The sequence below is a fragment of the Halichoerus grypus genome, chromosome 12 (genome assembly GCF_964656455.1).
Source record: "Halichoerus grypus chromosome 12, mHalGry1.hap1.1, whole genome shotgun sequence".
NCBI classification, from domain to species: domain Eukaryota; kingdom Metazoa; phylum Chordata; class Mammalia; order Carnivora; family Phocidae; genus Halichoerus; species Halichoerus grypus.
Genome location: NC_135723.1, coordinates 94503283 through 94513752, shown reverse-complemented (window position 1 = coordinate 94513752; position 10470 = coordinate 94503283).

Genomic DNA, 10470 nt, shown 5'->3' with positions numbered 1-10470 from the left:
CTGGATAACATAATTCATTTTTTTTTAAAGATTTTATTTATTATTTGACAGAGAGATAGCGAGAGCAGGAGCACAAGCAGGGGGAGTGGGAGAGGGAGAAGCAGGCTTCCCATGGAGCAGGGAGCCTGATCTGGGGCTTGATCCCAGGACCCTGGGATCATGACCTGAGCCGAAGGCAGATGCTTAACCACTGAGCCACCCAGGTGCCCCGAAAAAACATAGATTATTTAATGTTGTTATGTCTTTGAAATTTATCTAAAGGGCATCATTTTGTTCATATTTTTTTCTGTGACATGTTCTTTTTTCATGCAACATTATGTCTGGGATATTAATTCATGTTGATGCATATGATTTTAGATGATTCATTTTCATTACTATCTAGTATTCCATTCTATTTATTCACTAAAATTTATTATCCATTCTTGAGTTAGTGTTTTTTTTTTTTTCCCCTAGGTTTTTATGCTGCTGCAAACAGTACTGCCTTCTTGTACAGTTTTCTGCATATCTAGTTGCAAGAGTCCCTCAATACCTGGGAGTATGAAGGTTGAGCCTGAGGATCTCCATGTCAACTTTATGTAATGTGGCAAGATGCTTTCCAGATTAGTTCAGTCAAATAAATTGTCCCATCAACAGTTCATGAGTGTTTTCAAACGCTCCACCTCTAAGACGTAAAAAATAGTATCCTTTTAATTTTGTCAGGTTAAAATGTATCTCACTGCAGTTTTGGTTTGCATTTTTCTGATTGCTAAGGAGGGTGAACATAATTTTCATGTTTAGAGTCCACTAGTGTTTTCTGTAAATAGCCTTTTGCCCATTTTTTTTTTTTTTTGCTTGACTATTATTTGTAACAGTTCTTTGTATATTCTGGAAACCAAACCTTTGTCAGTTACATGTGTCATTAATATCTCTCCAATCTGTGGCTTGTGTTTTCATCTCTTTGTGATTTCTTTTTGTTGTTGAATTTCTTAATTTGGTGGAGTTTATCATTCTTTTATTTTGGGTATGCATTTTTAAATTTTTTGTAAAATATGCTCCCATAGCATAAGTTCATAAAGATATACTCCCATGTTATTTACCAAAACAATGAACATTTGAATTTTTCATTAAAGCATTTAATCCATGTAGAATTTATTTTTGCTTATGCTGTGAGGAAGGGTTTCAATTCACCTTACCTTCTATGGATAACCACTTATAGCAGAATAACTTATTGTATATTCCATCATTCCCTTACACACCCACAACAATGGCTGTCATATATTAGGTGCCTTATATGATGGGACTATTTTTAATCTTAGTATTATTTTCCATTTGTCTATTTATTTATGCCTTTTTTATTATCCTAAGTTATAAAATAATTGCATGAATGGTAGGGAAATCTTTTGTGATTTTAATTAGTGCTGCATTGAATACACAGATGATATTGCAGAAACAGGAATACTCTTACTTTTGAGTTTACTTATTCATTTTCATGGCATGCATCTCCACTTATTTCAGATTTTTACACTGTCTACTTCTAAAATTTTAAATAAGTTTTTTAATTAAGGTGTTGCTATTAATAGATTTGTTCTTAACTGTTTTATATCTTATGTTACTATTTATAAATGGTCTCTCTCTCTTTAAAAAATATGACCCAGCAACTGTACTACTGGGTATTTACCCCAAAGATACAAATGTAGGGATCTGAAGGGGTACGTGCACCCCAATGTTTATAGCAGCAATGTCCACAATAGCCAAACTATGGAAAGAGTCAAGATGTCCATCGACAGATGAATGGATAAAGAAGATGTGGTGTATATATATATATATATATATATATATACACACACACACACACAATGGAATATTATGCAGCCATCAAAAGGAATGACTTCTTGCCATTTGCAATGACGTGGATAGCACTGGAGGGTATTATGCTAAGCGAAATAAGTCAATCAGAGAAAGACATGTATCGTATGTTCTCACTGATATGAAGAATTCTTAATCTCAGGAAACAAACTGAGGGTTGCTGGAGTGGTGGGGGGTGGGAGGGATGGGGTGGCTGGGTGATGGACATTGGGAACGGTATGTGCTATGGTGAGCACTGTGAATTGTGTAAGACTGATGAATCACAGACCTGTACCTCTGAAACAAATAATATGTTAAAAAAAAAAAGAAGAAGAAGAAGATAGTAGGAAGGGAAAAATGAAGACGGGGAAATCAGAGGGGGAGATGAACCATGAGAGACTATGGACTCTGAGAAACAAACTGAGGGTTCTAGAGGGGAGGGAGGTTGGGAGGATGGGTTAGCCTGGTGATGGGTATTAAAGAGGTCATGTTCTGCATGGAGCACTGGGTGTTATACGCAAACAATGAATCATGGAACACTACATCAAAAACTAATGATGTAATGTATGGTGATTAACATAACATAATAAAATAAAATTTAAAAAAATATAGCTTTTAACTGTTGCTAGTATGTGGAAAAAACGGATTTTTTATATTTATTTTGAATTCAGAAAACTTAAAACATTAGATTTTATTATTAATAATACATTCTCTCTCTCTGGAGAGATAGTGGGCTAGGGAGAGAGAGAATCTTAAACAGGCTCCACACCAAGTGTGGAGTCTGATGGGGGACTCGATCTCACGACCCTGAGATCATGACCTGAGCCAGAATCAAGAGTTGGACACTTAACTGACTGAGCCACCCAATCGCCCTTGGGTCTTCCATTGAACTCGTCATCTGTTGATAACCACATTTTCCTCTTCCTTTCTCGTTCTCACCCTATTTTTCTGGTTCCATTGGCTGGTCAGCACAACATTGAATAGAAATGATGATGGCATTTATTTGCTTACTTACCAATTATGTATGCATTGGACAACCATAAGAACAGGATATGTGGTAAATACTGTTGGATCCCACGATTTCAAGGATCTATCGGCATCCCAAGATATCTGCAAGTCATTCTTCCAACCAGCAGCTAAATATCTCACCTGAGGAACCTGAAGTATGTAACCACTTCTCAGAACAAGGAAGATCTATGCTTGCTCTTTACGCGCCAGAGGTGTTTTATAGAAAGACCCGCATCACCTCCTGGTGGTCAGAGGGGCAAATTCACCAGCCGCCCTCTGATAACTGCCATCCCCTGCCCTGAAGTGTGTGGGGGTTGCCAGTCCTACCTTGTGAAGGAGCAGCCAGGCACCTCAAGTGTCAGAGCAGGACAGGGAAACAAGCAGCTGGCATGTGCCTCCACACCACATAGAATTGTTACTAGTAATTGTTACACATTTGCTCAGTTATTAACCTAATATTGTTTGATGGTTTATCAGTATAATTTGCCTGCTCAACCTTTTCTAGCCACCATTCAAGGTAAGTGTGCTCCTTAAATTTCTCTCCTAGATTCTCGCTCTTCTCTTGCTATATTCCATCATCGAGGGATCATATGCTCTTTCATTCTTCCAGTTATGCTAAATTATCCTGACTTTTCAGCTCTCTCCAGTCTCACCTTGTACTCACCCCCTTCTTCCCTGTTTGCTCACGCCAACTTACTAACTACACCTTTCATTGAACACACCAATTTCTTTCCTGCCTGAGAAATGTTGCACTGGGTCTTCGGGCCATGCTGGGTGGTTCATTATCCCCAGCCCCACGTAATTAACTCCAGTTCATCTTTAGGATGTCATCTTAAACATGACTTCTTCTAGAAACCTGCTCTGTGACTCTATTAGGTCTGCCTGTGTCATAGGCAGAGGCAGATGGGTCCACACAATACCCTGCCCCTGCCTGATGGATACAAGGGCAGAGACCCCAGGTCACAACAAATATTTTTTCCCATGACTTTGAAACTTCAACAGAGACCTAGAGACAAAAGGTAGTGGTTGCTGAGGCTTTTTATGCCTGTCTTTCAGAAAGAAGATGTATGAGCTCCTGTTGCTTAGGAACACAGGGCTAGGGTTTCTGTTCTCATTAAACTGGTCAATTGTCTTCTCATCCATCTGAGCTCATCCAGCATCCAGGCAACCAATTCCCTTTAATACGTAAGTTGGTGTTTTAGAGGCCTTTTTCTCCTGTATCAGATTTACTTTCCTTTTATTTTTTAACAGCTTTATTGAGATATAATTGATGCACAAAAAACTGCACATATTCGATGTATAGAGTTTAATGAGTTTGGAGACCGGCATGCGCCCATGAAACCATCACGACAGTCAAACTAATAGACATATCTGTCACTTCCAAAAGTTTCCTTGTGTCCCTTCATTTTGTTTTGTTTGGTTTTGGTTTTGTGGCAAGAACACTTAACATGAGACCTATCCTCTTAACAAAATTTGAGGTGCACAGTGAAGTATTGTTAAGTGTAGGTACCACGTTGTACCACTCTGTTGTATAGCAGATCTCAGGCAAGTCTTCATCCTGCATAACTGAACTTGATATCAGTCCAAGTCCCCATTTCCTTCTTCTCATAGACCTTGGCAATCACCACTCTACTTTCTGCTTCTATGACTTTGACTCCTACTTCATAGAAGTGGGACCATGTTTTATTCGTGTCTCTGTGACTGGCTTATTTCACTTAGCATGTTCTCCAGCTTCATCCATGTTGTTGCAAATGGCAAGATTTCCTTCTTTCTTTAGGCTCAATAATGTTCTATTATAAGTATACACCACATTTTCTTTTTTTTTTTAAATATTTTATTTTATTTATTTATTCGAGAGAGAGAGAGAGAAACAGCATGAGAGGGGAGAGGGTCAGAGGGAGAAGCAGGCTCCCCACCGAGCCGGGAGCCCGATGTGGGACTCGATCCCAGGACTCCAGGACCATGACCTGAGCTGAAGGCAGTCGCCTAACCAACTGAGCCACCCAGGCGCCCTACACCACATTTTCTTTATCCATTTATCTACTGATGGACATTTGAGTTGCTTCCATATTTTGGCTGTTGTGAAGAATGCTGCAATGAACATGGGAGTGCAGATATCTCTTCAAGATCCTGATTTCAATTCTTTTAGAAATATATCGAGAAGCAGGATTGCTGGGTGGTAATTCTATTTTTTATTTTTATTTTTTGTGGAAAATCCATATTGTTTTCCATAGCAGCTACACCATCAATTGTGTACCAGGGTTCCAACTTCTTCGCATCCTCCCCAATATTTATCTTTTGTTTCTTTAATAATAGTCTTGTGAAGTGATAGCTCATTTTGGTTTTGATTTGCATTTCCCTGATGATGAGCAGTCTCAAGCACATTTCCATATAACTGTCGTCCATTTACATGTCTTCTTTCCATGAAATGTTTATTCAAGTCCTTTGGCCATTTTTAAATCAGGTTATTATTTTTATTTGCTATTGAGTTGTATAGGAGTTTCTTATATATTTTTATATATTAACAGCTTATCAAAATATGTGGTTTGCAAATATTTTCTCCAATTCCATACAAAGCTACAATAATTAAAGGGCATGGTACTGGCATAAAGACAGACATATAGACCAGTGGAACAGAAAAGAGAGCCCAGAAATTAACCCACTTGTACATGGTCAACTGATCTTCCAGAAGGGTGCCACAAGGGGAAAGGCCAGTAATTGGTGTTTCAATAAATGGTGTGGGGAAAACTGGATATCCACATGCAAATGAATGAAAATGGACTCCTATCTTGTACCAGGCTTAAAAATCAATTCAAAATTAATTGAAGACTTAAACTTAAAACCCCAAACTATAAAACTTTAAAGAATTAAACAAGAAAAACTTGTTGATTATGGTCTTGGCAATGATTATTTTCTTTTATCGGCCTAAAAGAGCTGACAACAAAAACAAATATAGACAAGTGGGATTACATCAGAATAAAATGTTTGCTTTCCTTTTAAACAGTGAATTAGAAGTTTTATGCCACTAAGAAACTTAAAACTGCCTGAGAGATTTTTCTACTGGCCTTTCAGTTTCTACCCAAGACAAAGTAACATTCACTTGTTGCCTTTCAGGGATTCAGCCCTCTGCTTGTGAGAGGGAATATTTCAAAAGTCTGAGCCATCTCTACCCTCGGCCCTTCGAGGATAGTGAACCCAGGTACTTAAAATCGAGTACCTGCTTCAAAGGTGGATGTTACTTTGATTGTTTTCATGAACATTTCTGGAGCAGGGAAAAATTGACAAAGATAGCATCTTATCATAATTTCATTAGTTATTTGAAGTGGTTTTATTTTACGACTCTATTCTTTCATGAGACTACAAATAGTTCCCTCAAAAAATAATTTAGATTGAGATCTTTCAAAAGATCTTGTAAAACAGTTTTTGCCCTGTATTTTGTTATAAGGAGAAAGTAATGTCTCTGGTTAAAAGGACACATGGATCTTGATGTAAGGTATTTAGGAATACTATTTAATTTTTTTCTTATACTTTCTTAAAAGGAGGATAACCATTAAATATATATAATATCAGGGACTTCAAATTCTCAAGGGAGTATGTGATCAAGAGTCACCTGAACTAAATTAACCAGAGTCCATTTTTGTTAGAAAAAACCAAAAGAGTCTTAACTGATTTTGAAAAACAGTACCAGAGAGTAGATTACAGATAAAAGGCACTCACTCAGATATTTAGAGTGTTTTAAATTGACTCTTGGTCAGTCTGAAGTAGTCAGACGGCCTTCCATATTCCCGAATGGAAAAACATCCGTAGGGGGAGGAGGTTGGGAGGGCGCATTAGCCAACGCCTGAGTTAGGGTAGATACTGCAGCAGCTGGGTTGAGACTCCGGTAAACTAGTCCTGGAAATTTTGCATGACATTGAGTTCCAGGTCCGGTTGATTCACAGCCTCTGCAGATCTCTCATGTGTGAGGTCAGAAATGACACGCAGAATGGGCGTATCCAAGGATACGGGAGACTTAAAGGACCTGACTTCCTAGAAACCTGTGGAATTCTCCCCCTGACGTGTGTGTGTGTGTTTTGGACAGTCGGGAAAAAAACCTAGGTTTTATAATTTTTAGCCCAGGGATATTTCCATGTCAGTTGGCCACTTTATAGGGCCCAGCTCTGTTCCCATCTTGCTGGTTCTCAAACACTGTGCCTGTTCCACACTCTACTCAGATGCGCTCTCTCTCTCTCTCTCTCTCTCTCTCTGTCACACACACACACACACACACACACGCACACACACAGATGTCTCAGTCTGTGGTTTTTCTCTCCCCACGCCTCCCTCCACCGGGCCCCGGGGTTGGGTGAGGTGGGGCCGAGGGGGCGGTTGCCAGGGTTCTTGTCTGGGTCTCCCATCTCTGCCCAGCGCTGTGTTACTAGCACCGCAGAAGTAGAGACTGCTGTCCGCAGGACTCGCACTCTTCACCGTCAGAGTGAAATATGCGAGGTTTAGGTGGCTAATGGGAAACTTGGCCGCAGGGAAATCGCGTTCATGTGTGACGCTGGAGCCCACGTTCGAAGTTGCCATCAGCGTGAGGCCCTGTGTCGGGAGCTGACGATACCAAGACACGGTGGAGGCTTGAAAGTCCACCGCACGGCACTGGATCTCCACAGAGGCGCCGCTCTTGCGGATGACTGCGCTTGGATCTTGGGAGACCAGAGCACCCAGCCCAGAGCCTGCCGAAACAGAGGTCGGGGAGGTGACGGAGGCCAAAGGAGCCGTCAGACGCGCCCACAAGAGGCCAGCTCACAGCCACACTCCCTCGCCTTCCGCCTAGCTCCCCGAGATTCCTGCTGTTCTGTGAAATCTTCCCGCTAGACGCCCTAGGACCATAATCCCCCATCTCCCCTGACTGGTGACGTCTCACCCTACCCTTCAGACCTCCAGAGAGCGTGGATGTCCCCTCTCATTGGGATCAGCATAAAAAAGCCCACAATCTCTGGCTACCACTTCGCGCATGCCAGTGCACACACACACTTGCCCGAACTCCTCAGATAATACGGTTCATACTGGGCCCCAGGAGCAGCACAAGCATCAGCATCTTCAGGTGTTGGCCTCGTACCACACCTCGCTCATGATAGGTATGCCCACCCTCTTGCTTCTCCCTTTCTCCACCCCTAGGAGGGTGGACCACCGTTTACGCAATCCGGAAGGCGCTCCAGGCCGCCCCCTGGTGATGATTTTTTTGCCAGTGGCTCAGGGTCCATCGCTCTTTCTATCAAAGAGCCACACACACATGGCTGAAAGGGGCCTCAGATGTTCTAATTCTACTCCTAACTTTATAGAAAATGCACTAAGACCCAGATCATTGAAATGACTTAAACAAGTTTCTTAGCTTTATTCAAGAAAAAGGCTATATGTTTGTGTAGTAAATGGAATTATAGTCAGTTCTTTATTTCTGTAACGATCCTCGGAGTAACCGAGACAACTCATGACTGTTAATCACTAGAACTATGGGTGAGCATAAGAAATCCTAGGCTCTAGGTTCAATGTTTCTTAATACTGATGATAAAGAAAATTTCTCATCTTCTAAATGAAGTATTTATTTCACTACTATCTCATGCCAGTCTCCTTCATATTGATGGACTTAATACTCAACACAGCTATTTATCACAGTCCTATGTCTCTGTGTAAATCACTGTGGAGGCTAGGAAGATAATTTGTTTGCAGCTCTTTCACCATGATACAGGTCATAAGCTAAGTATTGGCCAGTGGCGATAGGTTCTAGGAGATTTGGAGAATTATTTCTGCTTTGAACATGCTGGAATATTTATTTAAATGGCTCATGCTTGGAAATGTATAGCAATTTCAAGGAGGCTGAAGATTTTTCTCCAAAGCATTATACTTTCATTTTTATGATAGCCTCCCAGTTGTGCTTCATTCATATTTAGTTCTTTATATGTGGAGTGAGTAACTAAACAAGGTGGGATTAAGACCTGATCCATCAAATTATGTTTGTACTATAGTGACATAGATTTGTATCATAGCAAATATAATACTGCGTACTAAATATTACTATATGACAATACGGATATATGTATTCAAGGGCATCTAATATGCTTCTGTGGCTATATTTTTTTTCATGGTGGGGGAAGACCACATTATGACGAGGTCACTTCCCACTATAACTATACTTTTTCCCTGCAAAGAGTAGGTGAATGTGCCTGCAACGTATTACTTCTCCACAACATTATGACATATATGGGATGAAGTGTCTGGCAGCCCCTACATCAGAAGAAAATCTTTTTACTCTTTTTGAGGACCACCAGCCATCGTGTATATATATATACACACACACCCTATGGTGTTTCATATTCATAGTCAACTTAACTAAGGAAGAAATACGTTTCCTGGGGCACCTGGGTGGCTCAGTCGTTAAGAGTCTGCCTTCGGCTCAGGTCATGATCCCAGGATCCTGGGATCGAGCCCCGCATCGGGCTCCCGGCTCGGCGGGAAGCCTGCTTCTCCCTCTCCCACTCCCCCTGCTTGTGTTCCCTCTCTTGCTATGTCTCTCTCTCTGTGTCAAATAAATAAAATCTTTAAAAAAAAAAAAAGAAATACATTTCCTAGAACTTTCTTTGTGGTAAAGTTCTCAATTAGAATTGATCTCAAGAAAAATATTTGCACATGAAGCAGGTGTCATTCTGCTCTGAAGTCATCATTGGTCTAAGGCAGGTGAGGAACGAGATCAGTAGTACAATTTATTATATTATGGTAGCTTCTCCTCAGAGATGGCACACAGATGAACCACCATACTTTCCAGCATTCACATTCCTATAAGGATCAGGGCTGACTTGAATGTGATGGAAGGGGCACTGTATGATTTTCATACGTAGCCTTGCAGATTCCACCTGGGTCTCTTGAATGCTCACTCTTGGGGAAGGAAACCAGTATGTAATAATTTGAACTACCTGAGGCCACCATGCTGTGAGGAAACCCACCTAATCACAATGAGGGGCTATGTGGAGAAGGACATGCGGGGCTGGTCTATGGCTGTCCTGGTCATCCCAGGTGAGGTATCAGATATGTGTATAAAGAAGTCACCTTGGATTTCCAGCCCAGCTGAGCCTTCAGATATCTCCAGCTTGGTGACTGTCACTACATGAGAGACCCCAAGCAGGAACTGCCTACCAGAGCCCATTCAACCCACAGAACCTTGAGAGAGAATACATTTTATTTTTAGTCATTATATTTTGGTATGGTGGTGGTGGTAGTTGTTTTTCTAAGCTTTTAAAGGGAGATATAAAATGCATATAATAGACCACACAAATCTTAAGTGTACAGCTTAGCGAATTTTCACAAATGAATGCACTTAGGTAGGTAACCACCACCCAGATCAAGATAGAGGACATTTTCAGAACCCCAGAAACTTCTCTCATGCTTCCCTCCAAGTAAATTAAAAATGCCTCCACATGCAGTCACTACTCTAACTTCATACAGTAGGTACCTTGTGTCTGGCTTCTCTGTTCAACATCATGTCTATGAGATTCAGCCATGATTTTGCAAATAATATTTGATTTTTTTGCTATATTTTGTTATACAACACTATTTGTCTATTACATTGTTGATGGATATTTGGGCATTTTCCCATTTGAG